The 26,791-nt window shown below is 38.5% G+C and overlaps 1 protein-coding gene across 3 annotated transcripts in view; it reads right to left on the reverse strand.

Moving 5' to 3' along the window:
• The window catches only part of LOC123879504 (igLON family member 5), a 109,282-nt gene that overhangs the window by 18,493 nt on the left and 63,998 nt on the right, over positions 1-26,791 (reverse strand). The window contains exon 1 of one of the 3 annotated variants that reach the window (XM_045927246.1): positions 10,763-10,816. The exons of 1 other annotated variant lie outside the window; for it this stretch is intronic. The gene's annotated coding sequence lies outside the window, so the exon portion shown is untranslated. Of the gene's footprint in view, positions 1-10,356; positions 10,568-10,762; positions 10,817-26,791 lie in introns of those variants that run through there. One more of the 3 variants, XM_045927245.1, reaches the window with a different exon arrangement.

Consider the following 26,791-nt stretch of genomic DNA (forward strand, 5'->3'; position numbering starts at 1 on the left):
GTTTCATTTGTGTCGAAATTGGTTATTCATTTTCGGCTAACAGGACCTACTAGTCAAATCAGCAACTTTTTATCAAACGTCAAAACGCTTTTGGTTAACTAAAAAAGTACGTTAAATAACGTCAAACGCTTATATGACGTCACATCCCTGTATTTTTCAAATTCTGAATATTTCTATTCAATTAGACTTTTACAAGTACTTTTGAATCTTCAAGAGCATGTACCACTGGTTCGGAATGCCTTTCATACTGAGAAGAACCAGCAAGAAACTCGGCCATTTCATAGTAGCTCCCTTATTAAGCAAGCGTTTTGACGTTTGATAAAAAGTCGCGGATTTAAAGTAACTTAACAACAAAATTATGGATAGATTGAATATATACTCTATAATATATAGACTGCTAAAATCATACCCCTTCCTTATGACTTTGCCGTAGTCGGGTAAAAACATAGCAAAAGATTACAGCGTGTGTCGGCAATTTCGTTCGAGCGTACAGCGTCACCTTAACTAATTAAAATGCACCTTAACAGGGCTCTCTCCGTCACTTACTCCATACAATCGTAGTTCAAATTTCATTTGAATATCAAGCAACCAAAGTCCATGAAATTTTGCAGACATATTCTAGAAACTAATATCTGTGCCTGTGGTGTTTTAGATTTCTCTAAAAATATGTAGTTTCAAAATTACAGGAGCTCAAAGATTTGTATGTGAATTTTTAAGACCGCGTAACTTTGAAACCGAATATTTTAACAGAAATCTGGAAAACCACAGGCATAGATATAAGTTTCTAGAATATGTCTGTAAAATTTCATGTACTTGGTTGCTTAATATTCAAATGAAATTGGAACTACGATTGTATGAAACGAGTGACGGAGAGAGCCCTCTTAATATTCAAATGAAATTGGAACTACGTTTGTATGGAGCGAGTGACGGAGAGACCCCTGCCCTCTTGAGCCCCGCTTTGACCTTTAGTTCCCTGATTGATTCCACTGGTGCATAGCAAAGGGGCGTGTACCCCTACGTAAATGATTCTACCCCTGTTTTACCCCTCTTGATTGCAGTTTGGTACCAACACGGTTGTATTACAAAATACTCTGATGAAAGAGACGTGGTAAAGGTGTGAACAACTTGTCCTATCATCATCAAGATCTACCCATCGCCGTATCACTACAGAGCACGGGTCTACGAGTGAGAAGGGCTTTTTGCATTGTCACCACGCTGGCCAAGTGCGGGTTGGCAGACTTTTTTAGGGTTCCGTACCTCAAAAGGAAAAACGGAACCCTTATAGGATCACTTTGTTGTCTGTCCGTCGTGTCTGTCAAGAAACCTATAGGGTACTTCCCGTTGACCTAGAATCATGTTTGGTAGGTAGGTAGGTCTTATAGCACAAGTACAGGAATAAATCTGAAAACCGCGAATTTGTGGTCAAATTATTTAAAAAAAAATTAAAATATGTTTCAATTTTCAAAGTAAGGGAGTCTGACTAGCACTTGGCCGGTTTTTTTTTTAAATAAAAATACCGAGGAAACGTGCAGGCGGGTCACCTGATGTTAAGTGATTACCGCCGCCCATTAACATTTGCAACACCAGAGGAACCGCCGATGCGTTGCCTGCGTTTCAGGAATTTGTTGGTCCGCCCCTTGAATAGTCCATTGGCTCCGTCAAAACACAACCCGACAAATCTATACAACAACGTGCAGCATCCGATATGTGTCGCCCGCCCTCCCACTACCAAAGAAGCGGGAAAAGCAAGCCATACACACCACATCACACAACTCCACACATATCTTCTAGAACACACTCAACGTACGTTTCACTCTGACATTGGAGCTCTCTCAGGAGATAATATAGACTCCACAATGCGCAATTGCAAAGTACTTTGCAAAGCCAATGTCCTGAGTTAACAAGTGTAAATTAAAATTTATAACACCCCCGACAAGTGAAGGTTACAGTAACCAGAAAAGAGCTGATAACTTTCAAACGGCTGAACCGATTTTCTTGGATTATAGCTAAGAACACTCTCGATCAAGCCACCTTTCAAACAAAAAAAAACTATATTAAAATCGGTTCATTCGTTTAGAAGCTACGATGCCACAGACATACACAGATACACACGTCAAACTTATAACACCCCTCTTTTTGGGCCGGGGGTTAAAAAATGTTTAGTTTAGAATTTTTTTTCTTTTAAAAGTCCATAATACAACCATTTTCGACCTGCTGCGATATTATAAGCCTATTTAGAATTTAGATTCCCCCTCTATAAAATACTTTTACTGAGTACCGATAGCAAAAACACACGTATGAAAATTTTTGATATTTTTTTGGACGATAGAGAAACAAGTCGTAATTAAAAGATTCAAGACTCAATAGCTCAACGGTTATAGGAGCGGACTGAGATCTGAAAGGTCGGCGGTTCAAACCCCACCCGTTGCACTATTGTCATACCTACTCCTAGCACAAGCTTTACGCTTAGTTGGAGGGGTAAGGGGAATGTTAGTCATGATTAAAATGACTAATATTCTTAGATAAAATTAAACATCACTAAAGAACGACTACTACCCGCGAACTGCCGATAGATAGCGATAGACATAGCGAAATTGTTTTTCTGTCGCTTGGTGTATTTTATTCGGCTCCACCTTACCAGCAAAGCCGTACCGCTAAGCGATTTAGCGTTCCGGTACAATGCCGTGTGGAAACTGATATGGCATATTTGTCATGATACTTCTAAGTTAGCCCGCTTCCATCTTAGACTGCATCATCACTTACCACCACGTGAGATCGCCGTCAATTAACGAATAAAAAAAAATTAGCCGGCATTAGGTTTACCTGTAAGGATATTTTTAAGTTTTGTTCTAATAAGTATAAAAATTTAGGGACCCCAATAGCTTGGGGGCTCGAGCTCTTTTTGAGTAAAATTTCAAAATTTCGGGCTATCGAGTCAACCGGGGTCGGGACCCGAGAGCTGGCAGCTACCTTGGGCAAAGAATTAGTTTGGCCATCCAAAGGGGTAATGCTGCCAGCATCTCGGGTACAATGCCTCGCTGCGGTTGTCTCGATGAGGTTTTAGATTTAATTTAATTCATTTTAATTTTTAATTTAATTATCATTATTTTAGTAGAGGATGCCCGCGACTTCGTCCACGTGGATTTAGGTTTTTAAAGATCCCGTGGGAACTGTTTCATTTTCTGGGATAAAAAGTTGCCTATGTCAATTACAGGGACGCAATCTACCACGGTACCAAAGTTTACACAAATCGGTTTAGCGGATGGGTTTATGGGAATCCCGCGGAAACTCTTTGATTTTCCGGGATAAAAATAGCCTATGTCCGTCACCGGGATATAAGCTAACCCTGTACCAAATTTCGTCAGAATCGGTTAAGCTGTTGGGCCATGAAAAGGTAGCAGACAGACAGACTCACTTTCGCATTTATAATATTAGTATAGATTTTTTTAGTTTTAGTTTAGATTTAAGTTTATTTCATAAAAAAAACTCTTATGTTAATATAAATAAAATGAACAAATAAATTGTTTTGAAAAAATTTGCTGGTTTTTTTTGTTATCGGTACATTGATAGATCCCCCGTGGTCTAAACTACCAGGGGGAGTGGCGAAAGCAGCGTGAAAAAAATCGATTTGCTAAGTGGTTGCTTTCATTATTAAGAAAAAATGGATTTATGACTGACTGACTTCAATTAGTGTGGTGAAAGGTGGGGTATTGTTTCACCGACTTGGAAAGTGAAAAGGAGGTTTTGTGTTTAGTTTATCTTTGTTGTTGTAGGTATCACTAAGTATTTGATTCATCATCATCATCACTAACCCATCACCGGCTCACTACCGAGCACGGGTCTCCTCTCAGAAAGAGAAGGCTTTTTAGACAAGACGAAGTGTGAGTCAGACTCGGGCACTGACACGACAAATGAATAACTACATAACACTAACTAAAAATCTATTTTAGAATGTAGGTAAAGCCCTTTCATACCCCACTTGGTATAGTTATCTTATTTTGAAAATACTAATTATTTATTCATGTTTTTTTTTATAATGTTTGGAACATTTGCGATTTTCGAATTTCTCTATTTACTTGTGCTATAAGACCTACTCACTGGCCAAATCATGATTCTAGGTCAACCAGAAGTACCCTTTATGACAGACAGACAGACAGATGGACAACGAAGTGATCCAGTAGGGTTCCTGTTTTCCTTTTGAGGTACTGAACCCTAAAAAGTATATGATCTTGCATCCTAATGGTACAGAATCCTTCGTGGGCGAGTCTGACAACGCACCCAAGCAGTTTTTAATCCTTTCCTATGACTTGAAAAATCGTATTTTTGGGGGGAAAAGATAAAAAAGCTTTCATGGCGTATTTGGATGGCCCCTTTTTGGCGGGAACCAGCTTTTAATTTATTTCCCATAGCACATTTGATTGTCAAAGGATTATATTAGCAAATCCCTCGCGAGGGGATGAAGAGGGACTAATTTTAAATTTGCTTATCTCTTGGGGTCGAGATTTTGGAAAAAATGTATTGTGTTATGTCAAAAAACATCTACGTAAGTATAATTTTTAACACAACATTTATTTAGTTACATTTTTAGGGTTCTGTACCTCAAAAGGAAAAATGGAACCAAGAACGGAACGAAATCAAGAAAACCTATAGGGTACCTACTTCCCGTAGACCTAGAATCATGAAATTTGGCAGATAGATAGGCCTTATAACACAAGTAAGGGAATAAATCCGAAAATCGTGAATTTGTGGTTACATCACAAAAATTAAAATTAAAATGTGTTCATGAAAAAATAATTTGTCTTTTCAATTTTCAAAGGAAGATATCTATACCAAGTAGGGTATCATACGGAAGGGATTTACCTGTGCAGTCTAATACAGATTTTTATTTGTTTTTATGTATAATAGTTTTTGATTTATCGTGCAAAATGTCGGAAAACCGAGTACGGAACCCTCTGAGTCTGAAAAGCACCAACCGAAATCGAACTCCCATCTCAGTCGAGATTTTTAATCGCTGCACCACAGAGGTCAAATTAATAACAAATCGTTGTATCCCACACGATAACTGAGACCCCACGGGGTCATCGCACCCCCTAACTCCGTTTCCGGTTGGTCCTGGACCCCATGACACGCGTAAGACATAAATTAGGGAGATATATCATGGTTTGTGGCACCCATGGGTTTTGTATGGGGGCAAAAATTGATATTACATTATTGTTAATTTACTATTCCACTTATTTCGGTTAGCATTATTAACTTTGTAATGTATCCAACTATCCATACTAATATTATAGATGCGAAAGTGTGTCTGTCTGTCGGTCTGCTAGCTTGTCACGGCCCAACAGTTTAACTGATTTTGATGGGTACAGAGTTAGCTTATATCCCGGGGACATACATTATCGCGAAAAATCAAATAGTTCTCACGGAATTCTTAAAGGTTTAATCGATTTATATGAAAGATAGAGTATAGACTATAAAGATAGAGTATAGAGTTAGCTTGCGTCCCGGAAATTGACATAGGCAACTTTTTACCCCGGAAGATCAAAGAGTTCCCACGGGATTTTTGAAAACCTAAATCGGATGAAATCCACACGGATTATTATGCGAAATTGTGTTTTTCTGCCTGTCTGCCCAACAATTTAACCGATTTTGATGCTTACATCCTGGGGACGGATATAGGCTACTTTTTATCCCGGAAAATAAAGAGTTCTCACGGAATAGAACTCTCGCGCTGAACTTTTTAGTATTCTTAGGAAGAGCTGAAACAAGTGTAAATTAAAAATTTATATCACCCCTGACAAGTGAAGGTTACAGTAACTAGAACAGAGCTGATAACTTTCAAACGGCTGAACCGATTTTCTTGGATTATAGCTAAGAACACTCTCGATCAAGTCACCTTTCAAACAAAAGAAACTAAATTAAAGTCGTTTCATTAGTTTAGGAGCTACGATACCACAGACAGATACACAGATACACACTTATAACACCCCTCTTTTTGGGTCGGGGGTTAAAAATTTAGTTTTATTTAATTTGCTTTTTAAGTGGAAGTCAAAAAACCTACAACTTACATGCACGATAGTACCTACTTATCCACAGTCAATACCACCCTCTTTGATCTAACGAGATGCACAGTTCCGTCACGTGCCGGTCACGTGCCGATCGCGTGCCGGTGCCGTGCCGTGCCGGTGTCGTTACGTCAAACGTCAGTCAGTCAGTTGCATACGGAGGGGACGATTTAAGTGAAGAGTGTAGATAATTTTGGATCTCCTTCGATTATGTTTGGTGTTTTGTTTGTACTTTTACACTACTGACAAAACAGATGTGGTGATAGGCTAGATTCTAGAGCTTAAGACGGTCTTTTCAGGAGGTCCAAGATTAGATTTTTTTTTAATTCAGATACTAGTTAGCCCTTGACTGCAATCCCACCTGGTGGTAAGTGATGATGCAGTCTAAGATGGAAGCGGGCTAACCTGGAAGGGGTATGGCAGGTTTTATTAAACCCATCCCCCTTTGGTTTCTTACCGTAGTCAATGGAATGAATTGGAATGAATGAATATAAGTAGCAAAAGTATTTGTGATAACTCAAATGAATCTTGTTATTAAATTATACTCGAGTTATCAAGTAGCCTTGAACTTTGACTGACTGGAATAATAAACAAAACTATTCAAAAAATCGGCCAAGTACAAGTCGACTCGCATATATAGGGTTCCGTACCACCTGCATCGTACAAAATATTTAATACTTTAAATTTATTTGACATTACGTACTTTTAATTTATTTTATTTGTAACTTGCCGAGGCCCGCGACTTCGCCCGCGTGGATTTAGGTTTTTCGAAATCCCGTAGGAACTCTTTGATTTTCCGGGATGAAAATAAGCCTATGTCCTTCCCCGGGATGTATCCAAGTCTATACCAAATATCATTAAAATCGGTTCAGCGGTTGGGCCGTGAAAAGTAGCAGACAGACAGACAGACACACTTTCGCCTTTATAATATTAGTGTGAAGTGTGATTTGAATGGCAACCCTTTTGAAATTTATAGTAGAAGTACAATAAAAGTTAAAGTACCTAAGCCTTATCTAATCATGCTCGCGTGGAATGGTGCCAAGAATACTGGCTGCATTTCCGCGTTGGACGGCCAGGCTGATCCGTTGCGCGAAAAAGGAGCCAGTCTTTCTGTCGCCCGATGAGGCTATTAATCTATTAATGAGTGAAATTATTTTTTGTTATTATAGGCGCAATAGAAATACCTACACATTCTGTGAAAATTTCAACTCTCTACCTATTACGGTTCAGGAGATACAGTACGCTGACAGTCAGACGGACGGACCCCATAAAAATTGATGTCGGTGTCATTCTAAGAACTCTTTTTTTTATTTTTAAAGATTAGCACTTGGCAGCAATCAGACCTGCTAGCAAGTGATGATGCAGCTTAAGATGGAGCGCGCTTGCCTAGAAGTTGCCTATTCACTCTTGACTTGAAGCTACCTATATTAAAAGTGGAAGGGAAAAATGATGCCGGAAGGGAGTTCCATGTCCTAGCGATTTGGATAAGAAACGAGGAAGCAAATCGAAGGGTTAGGTACACTTTGAACGCCAGACCGTTCTCGGTGTGGTCAATACCTAATCCTAATTAAAATTCCTTTTCCCTATCAGTGCGTGTTGGCGCCTTCTAGTTTTAATACATCAACGTCGGGCAATCTTAACCAGCGATCTGAGTTGCCGTTAAAGTTGTTAAAATTACCACCTTGTTTAACCTTTTGGTAAAAATTACCTAGAAAAACGAGCCAAGTGCGAGCCAGACTCGCGCACCGAGGGTTCCGTGCCTTCAAAAATTCAAAATTCAAAATATTGTTATTCAATTAGACTTTTACAAGTTCTTTTGAATCGTCAAAAGCATCTACCACTGGTTCGAAATGCCTTTTCTTCCTAGAAGAACCAGCAAGAAACTCGGCGGTTGCTCTTTTTAAGTATTTGGTATACAATATTATGCCATGTATACATTGATTTATTATTTACTGGTCGCTGCATGTATACAAGTAATTGAGTTCCCGCGCATTGCCGGAGCGAGCTGCAGGTCAAATCCACGCTCTTTTATCATTTACATAATCTTCGTTTGTATAAAATGCTTTTCTCAGGAGCATGGTTTTAATAGATTTTTTAAATTTATGTAAAGGCAAGTCCAAAATTGATTGCGGAATTGATTACCTAGAAAACTAGCCAAGTGGGAGTCAGACTCGCGCACCGAGGGTTCTGTACCATAGTAGAAGATATTACATTACACTAATATTATAAAGGCGAAAGTTTGTATGTGTGTGTGTGTGTGTGTGTGTGTGTGTATGTTTGTTACTCCTTCACGCAAAAACTACTGGACGGATTGGACTGAAATTTAGAATGGAGATAGATTATACCCTGGATTAGCACATAGGCTACTTTTTATCCCGGAAAATCAATGAGTTCCCACGGGGTTTTCAAAAACTTATATCCACAGGAAAAAAGTCGTGGGCATCTGCTAGTACCTAATATAAGACTTTGATGTAGAACTCTACAAATTAATAACGGTAATAATAAATTTAAAATCTAGGCAATGCCGCGTGCTAAGTCTAGGTCTAGATATATTAATCTCGCCGGCTTAGGTGCTTGATGGACGCAATATCGATATCGGTCGTGTTCGCGATAGATTGGATTTTGTGCAGCTCATAGCTACTTTATTTGAGTGCAGCTTGCAGGTTCAAAATTGTATAGCCCATTTTACTAGTAATCACTAGTCAGTACCCATCCATATTTCATATTAAAAAAAACCGGCCAAGTGCGAGTCAGACTCGCGCACCGAGGGTTCCGTACTGACCGACAATTGGCACGATAAATCAAAAACTATTATGCATAAAAATAAATAAAAATCTGTTTTAGAATATACAGGTAAAGCCCTTTCATTTGTGATACCCCATTTGGTATAGTTATCTTACTTTGAAAATTGAAACACATTTAAAAAAAAAATTCTGTGATGTAACCACAAATTCACGGTTTTCGGATTTTTTCCCTTTACTTGTGCTATAAGACGTACCTATCTGCCAGATTTCATGACTCTAGGTCAACGGGAAGTACCTATAGGGTATAGGTTTCTTGACAGACACGACAGACAGACAGACAACAAAGGGACCAAAGAAGGGTTCCTTTATTTCTTTTGAGATACGGAACCCTAAAAAGATTAAAGTATCGCCATTAAATGGAACCATATATAAATTATCGAAAGTATTTAATAACGCAAACTTTGGGAGCCTGTGTTCTCGTTAGAAATAGTTCTGAATTCACAAGTCGTAAAATTTCAATGAAAAGAGGGTGGGCCCGATTTTAATGAGATTTCCATTGATTAATAGGTTTAAAATTAATAAAGTTTTCGGATTCAATTGAGGCGACAGGCCCAAAATAATATTAATAGAACAAATTATTATTGTTAAGTAACTAGTAACAAGCGTAGTGTAGGACGCCCTCCAGCACGATGGACCGACGATATAAAGCGGCTGGCGGGAAGTGGCTGGATGAGGAAGGCTGAGGACCGGGTGTGGTGGCGCTCTTTAGGGAAGGCCTATGTCCAACAGTGGATGTCCACAGGCTGATGATGATGATGATGATGACGAACTAGATGAGAAAAAGCCGGTCAAGAATGAGTCGGACTCGCATACGATGGGTTCCGTAGCATCATACAAGGTGCACTTTTATGTAGAACATGCAAGTTAATAACGGATTGCGCCATCTATATTAGGTACGTCATTTAGTAAATAAATTTTTTCGTGAACACTTTTTTAAGGTTCCGTACCTCAAAAGGAAGAACAGAACCCTTATAGGATCAATTTGTTATCTGTCTGTCTGTCTGTCTCTCAAGAAACCTATAATGGTAGTTCCCGTTGACCTAGAATCATGAAATTTGGCACGTAGCTGCGTAGGTAGGTCTTATAGCACAAGTACAGGAATAAATCTGAAAACCACGAATTTGTGGTTATATCATTAAAAAAATTTAAAATGTGTTTCAATTTTCAAAGTAAGATAACTATACCAAGTGGGGTATCATAATAGGGCTTTACCTGTACATTCTAAAATAGATTTTTATTTATTTTTATCTATAATAGTTTTTGATTTATCGTGCAAAATGTTGGAAAAAATACCCTAGTACGGAACCCTTAGTACGCGAGTCGCACTTGGCTGTTTTTTTTGTGATGTACATAAATGTTCATAGCAGTGTTCCACATAAAAATGTTAGGTAGGTACTTATATCTTGTACGATGCTACGGAACCCTTCTTGATAGAGTCTCTTTCGCACTTGACCGGTTTTATTAACGCTTAGAAATATACAAACCCTTACCTCCTTATTGTATTTGACAAAAATCCAAAATTGATCACTAAAAATCCTCAAAATCACACAAACACTAAACCAACGTAATGTAAAGTCTTGATCACATTAAAAACATTTCTATAAAAAAATATTCAATTCAAAATTTCATGATAAAAGTAAGTAAATATTCAATTTATTTTATTCACAAAAATATTTCGTTGAAATCTGAACACGTTAATTCAATATAACTTTTTTTATATATTTTTTATAAAATCATTTTACACTTTTTTTGTACCTATCAAAATTATAATTTAATTTATCTTGTTTTTCTTTTTACTACTCGAAATTTTAATCCTGTAAATTTTTTCTATATTGGTATCTTTATTTATTTATAAAACAATATTTAATTAAATATTAATAGGGTTAATTTAATTACCATTTTAAAAGTAACTCAACTTTTCACTAAACACGTCTATATAAACCGAATGCGTCTATCATACTGCGTTGCGTTTACTCGGAAAATAATAATAGGGGTTGATTTATATATATGAAGTGGCAGTGGGCAGGCCATGCTTGTCGTAGAGGCGATGGCCGTTACAGCCGGAAAGTCCTTGAGTGGAGACCGCGTTTAAGCAAACGTAGTGTGGGACGCCCTCCAGCACGATGGACCGATGATATTAAGCGGCTGGCGGGAAGTGGCTGGATGAGGAAGGCTGAGGACCGGGTGTGGTGGCGCTCTATAGGGAAGGCCTATGTCCAGCAGTGGACGTCCACAGGCTGATGATGATGATGATGATGATGATGATTTATATATGGTACTAGAGGATGCCCGCGACTTCATCCGCGTGGATTTAGGTTTTTAAAGATCCCGTAGGAACTGATCGATTTTCCGGGATAAAAAGTTGCCTATGTCAATTACAGGGACGCAAGCTACCTCAGTACCTTTCATACAAATCGGTTAAGCGGATGGGTCTTTAGGAATCCCGTGGGAACGCTTTGATTTTCCGGGATAAAAAGTAGCCTATGCCCGTCCCCGGGTTATAAGCTAACTCTGTACCAAATTTCGACAGAATCGGTTAAACTGTTGGGCCGTGAAAAGGTAGCAGACAGACAGACAGACGGACAGACAGAAAGACGACAGACGCACTTTCACATTTATAATATTAGTATGGATATGGATAGTATGGATGGTAGGGGCTTAACAGATACCTAACGATGGCCTTTAGACACGGTCAGGGGTGGGTTACCCCTTCACATAACTTTCTTAATAGTTCAGTTACCCATCTAAATAATGACTGGAATCAGAGGTGCTTCACCTTTTTCTTTTGAGGTACGGAACTCTAATAAAGTATTAGTAAGATAAATAGGTCAAGTGAGAGATTATGGAATGACTTAATATAATTTACAAGTGTAAATTAAAAATTTTCAACACCCCCGACAAGTGAAGGTTACAGTAACTAGAAAAGAGCTGATAACTTTCAAACGGCTGTTACTGATTTTCTTGGATTATAGCTAAGAACACTCTCGATCAAGCCATCTTTCAAACAAAAAAACTAAATTAAAATCGGTTCATTAGTTTAGGAGCTACGATGCCACAGACACAGATACACACGTCAAACTTATAACACCACTCTTCTTTGGTCGGGGGTTAAAAAAGCATGGATTTGACTCGCTGCAGCAATGCGCGGGGCTGCAATTGCTTGTATAGTATGGCATATTATTGTAAGTTGAAGAATTGAAAAGAGCAACCGCCGAGTTTCTTGCTGGTTCTTCTCGGTAGGAACGGCATTCCGGACCAGTGGTAAATTATTTTGACGATTCAAAAGCACTTGTGAAAGTCTACTTGAATAAAAATCTATTTTATTCTATCCATACTAATATTATAAATGCGAAAGTGCGTCTGTCTGTCTGTCTATCTGTCTGTCTGTCGGTCTGTCTGTCTGCTACCTTTTCACGGTCCAACAGCGTAACCGATACTGACGAAATTTGGTACAGGGGTAGCTCATATGCCGGGGACTACTTTTCATCCCGGAAAATCAAAGAGTTCCCGCGGGATTCCTAAAGACTCATCCACTTAACCGATTTGTATGAAATTTGGTACCGAAGTAGCTTGCGTCCCTGTAATCGAAATAGGCAACTTTTTATCCCGGAAAATCAAACAGTTACCACGGGATCTATAAAAATCTAAATCCACGCGGACGAAGTCACGGGCATGCTCTAATTCTATATAATTAAAAATTATTTAAGTATTAAATTAATTCCATCTACCACTGGAAAATGGCGCCAAAAGCGAAAAAAGCGCAAAAACACGACAATGCAAGCGACGGTAATGAGCTCTGACATTCGTCCGCCATTTGCAATTCTGTGCAAACATTTTCATAGAAAAGATCCTCATGTTTTCGCTTTATGCTATTTAAAAAAAAACTTTAATATCGACTTCAAATGTCAGGTACCGCAGAATTATGGTTAACTAGTTGATACCCGCGACTTCGTCCGCGTGGATTTAGGTTTTTGAAAATCCCGTGGGAACTGTTTGGTTTTCCGGTGTAAAATCTTGTCTATGTCAATAACAAGGACGCAAATTCTTTAAGAATCCCGTGGGAACTCTGACGTTTGATACAGAGTTAGCTAATATATCCCGGGGACGGACATAGGCTACTTTTTTCCCGGAAAATCATACTGTTCCCACGGGATCTACAAAAATCTAAATCCACGCGGACGAAGTCGCGGGCATTCTCTAGTCTAGTATCAAATAAAAAAAAAAATTGCTACAAACTCACTAAATTCCCTAGGGCAAAACTACTCTTACGCAAAAAATAAAGAGAATTGAAAGAAAATGCATTGGGGTAGAGTTTTTTAATGAAAATTTTTAGGGGTAATATTTTATTTATCACCCCCTAGAGCAGAATGAGGGGTGCTTTTGTTTATTATTATTGATCGTAGGTTTGCACTTGACCGCAATCTCACCTGCTGGTAAGTGACTATACCTACGCTACTATGATACACTAGTTCGCAGGGAAAACTACCCAGGGTTAAATTTTTTTTTTATTCAGATTAAGTTAGCTCTTTTGGATTTTGAGCCCGGGTTTGATTCCCGGTAGGGTTTGGAATTTTGTAATTTCTAAATTTCTGATCTGGTCTGGTAGCTTCGGCCGTGGCTAGTTACCACCTTATCCGCAAAATCGTGCCGCCAAGTGATCTAGCGTTCCGGTACGATGCCGTGTAGAAACCAAAGGGGTATGGGTTTAATGAAAACTGTCATACACCTTCGAGGTTAGCCCGCTTCCAACTTAGACTGCATCATCACTTACCACCATAATGAAAAAATTTAAATGTCTGTCTGTTTGAACGGGCTAATCTTCGGAATGGCTGAACCTATTTTGACGGGACTTTCACAGACAAGTAGAATATTAACAAACGAGTAACATAGGCAAATTTTTTAACCGACTTTAAAAAATAGAGGAGGTGTTTTTTTACCAATGTACACTACACTGATATCTCCGAGATTTCAGAACCGATTTACGTAATTTTGTTTCAATCGATAGAGGAACTTTGCGACATTTTTCCATAAAAAATTTGAATTCCAACTCCTCAATCCTGATGCTGCAGGGGACCTGACCGATTCACGCGGGCGAAGCTGCGGGCATCATCAGTAATAAAATAAAAAAAGTTTACAAACAAGTGTAAATTAAAAATTTATAACACCCCCGACAAGTGAAGGCATCTTGACAGCTTGACATAAATTTGTCAATTGACATAATATTAAGAACCTAACGGTTATCTAACCTTCTTTTCTACAAGAAAACTAGAAAAGAGCTCATAACTCTTAAACGGCTGAACCAATTTTTTTGGATTATAGCTAAGAACACTCTCGATCGAGCCACCTTTCAAACAAAAAAAAGTAAATTAAAATCGGTTCATTCGTTTAGGCGCTACGATGCCACAGACAGATACACAGATACACAGATACACAGATACACACGTCAAACTTATAACACCCCTCTTTTTGGGTCGGGGGTTAAAAATAAAAATACTGAAAAACACCTAAATATAAGTTGGAAACGCGGGGGTGTTTTTTAATTTCAGAGTTTCAAGTTACAAGGAATCCCTGACTAGTGCCTTCCGCTTCATTAACTTTTGCCTGTTTTACCAAAAAAGGCAAAAAAGGCAAGACAGAGCAAAAACCCGGCCAAGTGCGAGTTAGACTCGTGCACTGAGGGTTCCGTACTCGGGTTTTTCCGACATTTTGGCACGATAAATCAAAATGATCACAAAGAATGTACAGGTAAAACCGTTTAATATATGATACCCCACTTGGTATAGTTATCTTACGTTGAAAATTAAACATACTAATTATTTGTTCATGAATTTTTAAATTTAAAATTTTTAAAATTTCCTTTACTAGTGCTATAAGATCTACCTACCTGCCTTTCATGGTTCTAGGTCAACGGAAAGTACGCTATAGGGTTTTCTTGACGGACTCTACAGACAGACAGACGGACAGATGGACAGACGGACAGACAACAAAGTGATCCTATAAGAGTTCCGTTTTTCCTTTTGAGGTACGGATCCCTAAAAAGGAAAAGGCTTGTGAAAAACTTTAGTAATTAAAGGTTGTTTTCCGATTCAAGTGTTTGTTGACTATATATTTTCATCATGATTAACCCATTTGCCGGCTCACTACTAAGTACGGGCCTGCTATCACCTGCTGTACTTTCCTTAGCACAAGTTAAAAAGCTATTAAAATTATTATGCTCCTGAAAAAAGTATATCATACAATCGAAGATTATGTAAATGATAAAAGAGCGTGGATTTGACCTGCAGCTCGCTCCGGCAATGCGCGGGACTTCAATTATTTTTATACATGGCATAATATTATATATTAAAACTCTGAAAAGAGCAACCGCCGAGTTTCTTGCTGGTTCTTCTCGGTAGTAGTAGTACCAGTAGTAGATTCAAAAGTACTTGTAATTTTTTATTTTTTATTTTGAATGGTTTAGGTCATAGTCTGCCACGCTGGCGGATTGGCAGACTTCACACACACTTTGAGAACACTATGGAGAACTTCAGGCATGCAGGTTTCCTTACGATGTTTTCCTTACCGTTATAACAAGTTGCAAACGCAGTAGGAAACAGCAAAAACTCCGAAAGTTAGAGACGCGTTGCCTGGGATCGAACCCCCGACAACCTGAATAAGAGGCTAACGTCTTAACCAGTAGGCCATCACGGCTCTTTATATTATTTACTAGCTGACGCCCGCGACTTCGTCCGCGCGGATTTAGGGTTTCAAAATCCCGTGCGAACTATTTGATTTTCCGGGACAAAATGTGTTAATTCAGGGTATAATCTATCTTCATTCCGAATTTCAGCCAAATCTGTTCAGTAATTTTTGCGTGAAAGGGTAACACACACACACAAACACACATACATACATATACACAAACTTTCGCCTTTATAATATTATAGTGTGAAGTGTGATAGTGTGATAATATTAGTGTGAAGTGTGATGTGAAGTGTGATTTACTTATAACAAGAAATACAAGTGGAAATTAAAAATTTATAACACCCCCGACAAGTGAAGTTTACAATAACTAGAAAAGACCTGATAACTTTCAAACGGCTGAACCGATTTTCTTGGATTGTAGCTAAGTACACTCTCGATCAAGCCACCTTTCAAACATAAAACTAAATTAAAATCGGTTCATTAGTTTAGGAGCTACGATGCCACTGACAGATATACAGATACACAGATACACATGTCAAACTTATAACACCCGTCGTTTTGGGTCGGGGGTTAAAAATAAACAAAATTGACGTACTTATTTGTCTGTGATTTCGAAATAATTATGCCCACCTCTTACCCTTCTCACTCTGAGCGGAGACCCGTACTCTGTAGTGAGCCAGTGACTGTATTTTGCTTATCTAAATGACTGAAACGATGCTATAAGGAATAATATTCATAAACTGTATACCATTCATATTGCATTTAAATTGAATAGATATTCTTTTCAAGTATTTCTTGAAATTAAAATTAATGATTTACCTTTCACAAGCTTTGCTATCAACTAGAATATAATAGATGTAGCAAAATAGTGAAAAAAATAGGTTAAATACGTAGGATTTCTCGTTTAGGTACTGTCAAATTAAAAACGGTTTTTTAGGCCTAACACAGACGATTGATTTTTATGTGAGACCGATTTTTACAGCCAAAAAAGTGTAATGTTTTCAGAGTTCATGTATATGAGTTTCTTTATTCCACCATAACATCTAAATGCCTGAACAGATTTGGAGGCATGGAGTATCGTTAGAATCCTTACATCTTCTTCAGTAAGCAATTATTTTTTTTGAAAAAAATTAATGTGATGGCTGTAATGGTGCCATTTTCAAAAGATCCCACTTCTGAATTGATCACGAAGAGAATTTCCAGGCATAGGTCTTCCCATCGCCCGCGGAGACTCTGAGCTTTCTTATGAGGCCCATAGTTAGCGACCATGTCTCGGATCCATATGTCATCACTGCCAACACGCACTGTTCCAAGACTTTGGTCTTCAAGCACTGAGGAATTTTGGACACATATCAAACACCCGTCCCGTTAAAAAAAAGGCTGGCTTTGACTCGCTCCAGCAATGCGCAGGGCTGCAATTGCTTGTGTACTCGTAGTATATCATAATGTTACTGTAAATTGAACACTTGAAAAGAGCAACCGCCGAGTTTCTTGCTGGTTCTTCTCAGTAGGAACAGCATTTTGAACCAGTGGTAGATTGTTTTGACGTTTCAAAAGCACTTGTAATATTTAATTTGACAAAAATACATTCTATTCTATTCTATTCTAAACGAGTCTGCGAAAGTCACTGGATAACAGCGGTTTAGGACCGCGGTGTGTGGAGGTCCCTACAAGACACTTACATTATATTGGATAGAATCAGGCGTTACTTTGCGTAAGTTCATGTTTAGCAAGAAACAGTTAAAAATTATTTTGCTATAATCCGCCAACAGAAAAAATCTGTATGGTCAAACATGCAGTTACAAGCTTAGCACCGCTTACCTCCCCAACCAAGCAATAAAGCCAAGTTCCCAAGCAAGCACTGCCACCACCATTCACATGCAACACCACACAAGACTTTTCCACTACTCTCGACGCACGTTTCGCCCCGACACCGGAGCATCCTCAGGAGATTTCGACTTTACAATGCTGTATTGTCAAGCTTGACAATACAGCATTGTAAATTGTCAAGACTTGACAATACAGCATTGTAAATTGTCAAGACTTGACAATACAGCATTGTAAATTGTCAAGACTTGACAATACAGCATTGTAAATTGTCAAGACTTGACAATACAGCATTGTAAAGTCGAAATCTCCTGAGGATGCTGCGGTGTCGGGGCGAAACGTGCGTCGAGAGTAGTGGAAAATCTTGTGTGGTGGTGCATGTGAGTGGTGGTGGCAGTGCTTGCTTGGGAACTTAGCTTTATTGCTTGGTTGGGGAGGTAAGCGGTGCTTAGCTTGTAACTGCATGTTTGACCATACAGATTTTTTCTGTTGGCGGATTATAGCAAAATAACTTTTAACTGTTTCTTGCTAAACACTTACATTATGTCCAGAAGTGGACGTCTATCGGTTGATAATGATGACGATGATGGCGATAAAAAGTCGGTGGTTTGCGTTTAGCATTAATATGTTTAAATAGAGCGAGCAGAATACTAAGGTTGTCGAGGAAAATGTGAACAAGTTTTAATTAAAAAGTTGTTTTCAGAATCCTAGTGCAAGAGTCAGCGAACGATTTGTCTAAATCCATTACTAATATTATAAGTGCGACAGTGTGTTTGTTTATCTGTTTATTGGTTTTTTGGTTTGTCCTTCAATCAATGGAGAAACGGATCGATGTGATTTTTTGCATGAGTATAGTTAAAGACTTGCAGTGACTTGCTACTTTTATCCCAAAAGAGAGCCACGATAGCTCAACGGTTGAAGAGCGGACTGAATTCTGAAAGGTCGGCGGTTCAAACCCCACCCGTTGCACTATTGTCGTACCCACGCCTGGCACAAGCTTTACGCTTAATTGGAGGGGAAAGGGGAGTATTAGTCATGATAAGCATGGCTAATATTCTTTAAAATAACTTAAAATTTAAAAAACCCCCGACACAAAATTAATTTATAACACCCTCGACAAGTGAAGGTTACAGTTACTAGAAAGGAGCTGATAACTATCCAACGGCTGAACCGATTTTCTTGGATTATAGCTAATAACACTCTCAATCAAGCCACCTTTCAAATAAAAAATAATTAAATTAAAGTCGGTTCATTAGTTTCGGAACTACGATGCCACAGACAGATACACAGATACACACGTCAAACTTATAACACTCCTCTTTTTGGGTCGGGGGTAAAAAAATAAAAGCAAAGAGTTCCCATGGGATTATGAGAAACCTAAGTCCACACAAACGACGTCGCGGGTATCAGCTAGTATGTATAATAATACATACATACATTACATGAAATGATTTTGATTTCAGAGGATATTTGGGATAGGACTAAACGGATCACTAGCTCTCGGCCTATTGAAGGCGGTTAATGATATCTCGAAAAAAGCAGGAAGAGGTGCAAAGTGGGGGAAACTGGAAAATGGCGGAAAAGTGTTAAATTAAAAAGGCAATAGCCGTGCTTTATGGCAAATTCTTCGTTTTAAGAGACTTGGTATTAAGGCTCGCATACACCAAACACATTTGCTAATCTGCACTCATACACACACATATCAACACACACATCCACACACATCCACACACACATCCACATACCTACATCCACACACACGATCCAGCTAGGTAGGTCCAATTTCGAATAAGCGGTTATATCCACCGAATCCAACTCGGCCGGCCAGCGCGCTGGCAAGCTTCGAAATGTCTTCTCGTCCAAAATTCTTCAGTGTGTGAAGAGCGGAGACCGCATATTATTGATAAGCAAGCGTAGTGTGGGACGCCCTCCAGCACGATGGACCGACGATATGAAGAGGCTGTCGGGAAGTGGCTGAATGGGGAAGGCTGAGGACCGGGTGTGGTGGCGATCTTTAGGGTAGGCCTATGTCCAACAGTGGACGTCCACAGGCCGATGATGATGAAGATATGATATCGCCGTTCGACAGAAAGAGAGAAAGAGAAATGTACGTACAGAAAACAGCAGGAGTCAAACTCGGAACGTCTAGTAAACATTCTCGGAATGGCTTGTAATTTTAATTTTAAAGTGAAGAGGACAATGGACGTTGTTATATATTCGACGACCATGTTTGTTTGCGTGTGTGGTCTAAGTGTAAGAGCGGTTATGCGCTCATCCGATCCGAGTCCGGGAAAATACCTACGGATATAGAAAACTCGGTCCGAATTCGGATATTGTTTACGCACTAATCCGATCTCTGATCCACATCCAAGCTATTCAGTGGACATCTTTGACATATCTACGTCATACGTCCGATTTGAATCCGAGGCACATCCGAGATATTCTCACGGATGACGGAGAGAACTCGGATGGCGGAAGTCGGAGGTGCGTAAGCTGCCATACAAATAGTTCTATGACTACTCCGGATGCAGTGCGTAACCGCTCTAACTGTGGTGGACGAAAAAGCGTCTATTGGCACCTTTCAGGTACGAAACCCTGAAAATAACAAGCGCCATTTTCCGCGGCGTTTCAATTTTCTAAAACTACCTATGACTTTCAGTTTTCCAGAACAATAATTCGATTCGATCCTTAGCCAAGCTATTTCCTTAGGTAAAAATTAGCATGTCGGTGACGCTAACAAGAAGCTTTAACTCATCCCAAAACAGCCCAATGCGGCTAAAAAAGTTTTCACTTGAAATAAATATTTTTGATGATTTTGTAATCGCCACCGCCTATGACTCGTGCTCTAACTGCCAAATAATTCAACAGGAGCGTTTATAAAAATCTTCTAGCCCCATTCGACGTGAAAACGTGGATTCTATAGAAACTGTCCATTATTCTTCCTTGCAAGTATAATAGGTTATTAGATTTTTGGTTATTGGCCGTTTGCTGGTCGAAGATCGCATATGAGAGGTCTCTCCGTCACTCGCTCCATACAAACGTAGTTTCAATTTCATTTGAACATTAAGCAACCAAAGTCCATGAAATTTTGCAGACATATTCTAGAAACTAATATCTATGCCAGTGGTTTTCCAGATTTCCGTTAAAATATTCGGTTTCACAGTTACGCGGTCTTAAAAATTCACATACAAATCTTTGAGCCCCTGTAATTTTAAAACTACATATTTTTAGAAAAATCTAAAACACCACAGGCACAGATATTAGTTCCAGAATATGTCTGCAAAATTTCATAGACTTTGGTTTGGTTAATATTCAAATAAAATTGGAACTACGATTGTATGGAGTAAGTGACGGAGAGAGCCCTGTTAAAACCCCGTGGGAACTCATACAAATCGCCGATACTTAAAGCAAAAAAGCCAGCATTGTGTCTGCTATGGCCCTAAAAGTTGATAAATTGACTTAGGTACTTATTGACTTAGTTTTAGTCATTTCAATCTAGAAGTTTAGCCATTTCATCACAAACAATATAACAATGTATCGTTATGACCCTGTTCCATACAAATTGTGTTATTGGAATTGATCGCTTGACCTGTAAGCCAATGAACTGACAACTATGATTATATCACGTTCGAGACTCGACCGGACTTCGCATAGATGGGTTTACCTATTCTATAGAATACCACCTTTTGCCGAAACTTCCTTCGCCTACAGAACTGTAGGTATTTATTTTATTAACCCCCAACTCAAAAAGAGGGGTATTATAAGTTTGAAATGTGTATCTGTGTGTCTGTGTGTCTGTGTATCTGTCTGTGGCATCGTAGCTCCTAACTAATCAACCAATTTCAATTTAGTTTTTTTTTGTTTGAAAGGTGGCTTAATCGAGATTGTTCTTAGCTATAATCCAAGAAAATCGATTCAGCCGGTTCAGAATGTGGTAGAGTTAGCGAGCTAACTTAGATTGTTATATTGTTTGTGATGAAATGGCTAAACTTCTAAATTGAAGCGACTAGTACTAAGTCAGTAAATAAGTCAATTTATCAACTTTTAGGGCCATAGCAGACGCAATGCTTGCTTGATCTTTGAAAAGAGCAACCGCCGAGTTTCTTGCTGGCTCTTTTCGGTAGGAATTATATAGTATAGGTATTAGATAGGCTAATCACGACTAACATTCTTTAAAAAAACAAATTATAGTTCCTTACCCGTCGAAGTCGGGACGGGTTATTAGTATAGGAAAGAATATCTCTTTCCCTAACATAAGTTATGTAACCTAAAACAAAGACTTTGAATTCGGATTTGAGCTGGAGAATTTAAAATTCACGTCAAACTGACACAGTAAGCTCAGTCTAGATTTCCCCAAGACAAATGTAGACTTGTCTAAAATCTTTGCCTAAGTTCGATCGAGTTAGATCTCCGACTTGAGTCTCAGTTTGGCTTTGTTCTAATGTTAGGTATACTATGATTTCAAAGTAACTTTTGGATGCCATAATGCTGTTTCTAGGGTTCCGTACCTTAAAAGGAATAACTCGAAATTTTAAAATCTCCCGACACAAAAACCTCTATAAGAAAACTAGGAAAGAGCTGATAACTTTCAAACGGCTGAACCGATTTTCTTCGATTATAGCTAAGAACACTCTCGATCAAGCCACCTTTCAAACTAAAAAAAACTAAATCAAAATCGGTTCATTAGTTTAGGAGCTACGATGCCACAGACAGATACACACGTCAAACTTATAACCCCCTCTTTTTGGGTCGGGGCTTAAAAAGGAAAGCTTTATGGGATACCTTCAACGTCTGTCTGTCTGTCATGTCTCTCAAGACAAGTCAAAGTAATCAAAATCTATGGGGTAACTACTTCCCGTTGACCTAGAATCATGAAATTTGGCAGGTATAGCAATGTCTTAGAACACAAGTAAAGGAAAAATTCTAGAATCGTTTGGTTAGGTACTTTTATATGTGAATCCGAATTGCATTTGAGCAGTTTAAAACAAGTGTAAATTAAAAATTTATAACACCCCCGACATGTGAAGGTTACAGTAACTAGAAAAGAGCTGATAACTTTCAAACGGCTGAACCGATTTTCTTGAATTATAGTTAAGAACACTCTCGACCAAGCCACCTTTCGAACAAAAAAAACTAAATCAAAATCGGTTCATTAGTTTATGAGCTACGATGCCACAGACAGATACACAGACACACACGTCAAACTTATAACCCCCCTCTTTTTGGGTTGAGGGTTAAAAAACAAGAGGTAAAAGCCTGCTTTAGCAAGCATTGTTGCGGTAAAATAAAAAACAAAAAATCATAAGTAACAATGTTTATATTTCGAAAAAAGGCCAAAAATATACTTTGAGACAAAAAATTAAAAACAGCTGATTGAGTTGCAAGAGAATTTTTCTACGGATTTTTTTTTACCAAATATCGTCTTTGTCGATATAATAATATAAAAAATGTGTCTAAAGATATGCCAAAATTCCCGAACCTCAGTTTTAAGAATGAAAAATAATATGTAAGTACTAATATTGAAATTTTTTAGCTTGCAAAATATGTATCAGACTAAACGTCAAAGGTAAGGTATGGACGCGGGAATAATCACTTTAATTATAACAAGGTTGACCGCATGGTGTCATTAACAGCGGTGGTGGGCACGGTGGTGGGCACGGTGGGCACGGTGGTGGGCACGGTGGTGGGCAAGGTGGGCAGACTGGTGGGGTATATATAGTCGAGGGGCAGAAGCATGGTGGGCCTTGCCCGCCGGGACAGATGGATGGTGGACAGATGATAGGCTGGGCACAGTCGCCGTAGCATATCGTGCTGCCATCTTGGGTTTTGCAGCAACGCCACGGCGCGGCGCAGGCTGTGCTGATGATAGCTAAATAAAAAAAAAGAAACATAGTAAATCAAAAACAACAAGATAAAGTCGAAAACTAAAAACTTAATAAACGCTAAATATTATAGTACAACTAGCCGATGCCCGCGACTTCGCCCGCGTGAATTTAGGTTTTTTGAAATCCCGTGGGAACTCTTTGATTTTTCGGGATAAAAAGTAGCCTATGTGCTAATCCAGGATATTATCTATCTCCATTCTGAATTTCAGCCAAATCCGTCCAGTGGTTTTTGCGTGAAGGAGTAACAAACATACACACACACACACACACACACACACACACACACACACACATACAAACTTTCGCCTTTATAATATTAGTGTGATTGTTTTTCTGTCGCTTGGTATATTTTAATGTTGTAGTACATTTATGAACTCAGAATTTTTTCCCCTTTCATTTGACATCCCACTCGATACAATAGCAAAAAAAAAAATTTTTGGAGACCCCCACCATCCTTTTTCATGTAACATCCGTTAGGTCACTTTTTTTCGTATAAAGTGTAGCCTATGTCACCATCGATTGACACCTCATTCATCGAAATCGGCCCAGTAGTTTAGACGCTACGGTGGAACACACAGAATCTGGATTCAAACATACATACCCACATACATACATACATACATACATACATAGATAAAATCATAACCCTTCCTTTTGGCTTTGCCCGCAATCGGGTAAAAAATAATATGACTAAACGTAGAAGCTGAAGTTAAGGGTTGATATCTTTTGCAGTATTTTTTTAAACTAGTCGATGTCATCATAGCTATCTGCATGCCTTTCAGATTGATCAGTCCAGTAGTTTGAGCTGTGCGTTGATAGTTCAGTCAGTCAGTCAGTGAATCCGCTTTTCCTTTCATATATTATTTAGGTTTTGGTATTCACTATAGAACTGAAAACTTTAATAAAACAGAGAAGAATTAAACACATTAACATACTATGTAATGGTTTGGAACACATAGTTATAAAATGTGATATACTGACAGTGGGTCTCAGATAAATGGACGTTCAACGGTATAACATCGTGCATAATAAAACCATTATGTATATATTTTCTCTTGCTATGCTGCTGTTCCCATTATTTATGGTTATATGCTGACTAGCTGTCGCCTACTACTTGGTCCGTGTGGACTACACAAATTTCAAACCACTATTTTACCCCATTAATGGATGAATTTTCAATAATCCTTTCTTGGTGGATGTCTACATCATAATAGCAATCTGCGTGCTAAATTTCATTCCGATCCGTCTAGTAGTTTGAGCTGGGCGTTGATAGATTAGTCAGTCAGTCAGTATAAAGTCTATGTAATGGTTTGGAACACATAGTTATAAAATGTGATATACTGACAGTGGGTCTCAGCTCAGATAAATGGACGCGAAACGGTATAACGTCTCGCATAATAAAACCATTATGTATATATTTTCTCTTGCTATGCTGCTGTTCCCATTATTTATGATTATATGCTGATTCTTAAAACGATTAAATGGTTTTTGAAGTCAAGAATTTACTTGATGGTTGGACATTGAATGAAGCGTGATAGCCTAGTGGTTAGAACGTCCGCCTCCTAATCGGAGGTCGGGGGTTCGATCCCGGGCACGCACCACTAACTTTTCACTTATGTGCGTTTTAAGCAATTAAATATCACTTGCTTTAACGGTGAAGGAAAACATCGTGAGGAAACCTGCATGCCTGAGAGTTCTCCATGTTCTCACAGGTGTGTGAAGTCTGCCAATCCGCATTGGGTCAGCGTGGCAGACTATGGCCTAAACCCTTCTCATTCTGAGAGGAGACCCGTACTCAGTAGTGGGGCGGAAACGGGTTGATCTTGATGATGATTTGATGGACATTGAATTTAGGTTCCCGTTTTTTAAAATCCCGTGGGAATTTTTGATTTTCCGGAATAAAAAGTGTCAAGGAAGCGAGCTAACTTTAAATCCTAAAATTCGTCAAGTTTGGTTCAGCGGTTGAGCCAGACAGACAAATAAGTTCTGTACGTGATGAAACCAGATAATATGATGAGACCCATATTGGAGAACTTCAAATAGATTGACAGAATTCACACACCTTGGAGAATATTATGGAGAACGCTCAGGCATGCAGGTTTCCTCACGATGTTTTCCTTCACCGTTAACAGGGCTCTCTCCGTCACGTACTCCATACAATCGTAGTCCCAATTTCATTTGAATATTGAGCAACCAAAGTCCATGAAAATTTGTAGACATAAGTATTCTAGAGACTAATATCTGTGGTGTTTTAGATTTTTCTAAAAATATGTAGTTAGTTTTACAATTACAGGGGTTCAAAGATTTGTATGTGAATTTTTAAGACCGCGTAACTTTGAAACCGAATATTTTAACGGAAATCTGGAAAACCACAGGCATAGATATTATTAGTTCCCGGAACGTTTCTACAAAATTACTTTTAAAAAAATTAATATATTAGATAGGTTAGTATTCAAATGAGAGACGAACTACGTTTGTATGGAGCGAGTGACGGAGAGACCCCTCTTCAAAGCGTAACCGACAAATTAACTGAACAATAGTGTACAAATGCGGCAAAGTTAGCGGTCTTAGTTTATTGATAAACTTATTATAGTTTGCTCAAAGTATGCTTTGCAGTTTGAACAGAACACCCGCCTGGAGTACTAATTATATGAAATATGTTTCTATAGGAATTATCTAATCCTGAGACTTAGCTTTGGGCTTTGGCCACACGATTAAAAGAAGACAAAGGCTTTATTTAAATAAAGGATTTAAAAAATAGCAACTGCTAAGTCTTTTGCTGGCTCTTCTCAGTATAATCTGCTTTCGGTACTAGCGGTAGAGTCAGTAGAGTCTTTACATTGTGGGCTTTTCTGTCACATTTTTTAGGGTTCCGTACCTCAAAAGGAAAAACGGAACCCTTATAGGATCACTTTGTTGTCTGTCTGTCGTATCTGCCAAGAAACCTATACGGTACTTCCCGTTGACCTAGAATCATGAAATTTGGTAGGTAGGTAGGTCTTATAGCACAAGTACAGGAATAAATCTGAAAACCGCGAATTTGTGGTTACATCATTAAAAAAAATGTATTTCAATTTTCAAAATAAGAAAACCATAAGAAAACTATACCAAGTGGGCTATCATATGAAAGGGCTTTAGCTGTAAATCCTAAAACAGATTTTTATTTATTTTAATGTATAATAGTTTTTGATTTATCGTGCAAAATGTTGGAAAAAATATCCGAGTACGGAACCCTCAGTGCGCGAGACTGACTCGCACTTGGCCGGTTTTTTTTCATTCATTCACCAGCAGAAAGCTACATTATTCCTGGGTATCATAAACTAAATTTTATTTTACAAACAAGATAAAGTTGAAAACTAAAACCCGACTGCGATCGTCTTAATAAACGCAGCTGAAATATTATAGTGAAATAGTTTTTCTGTCGCTTGGTATATTTTAATGTTGTAGTACATTTATATTTATGAATTCAGAATTTTCTCCTCTTTCATTTGACATCCCACTCGATACAATAGCAAAAAAAAATCGACAC

Source organism: Maniola jurtina, chromosome 28, assembly GCF_905333055.1.
Source record: "Maniola jurtina chromosome 28, ilManJurt1.1, whole genome shotgun sequence".
Classification (NCBI taxonomy): Eukaryota; Metazoa; Arthropoda; class Insecta; order Lepidoptera; family Nymphalidae; genus Maniola; species Maniola jurtina.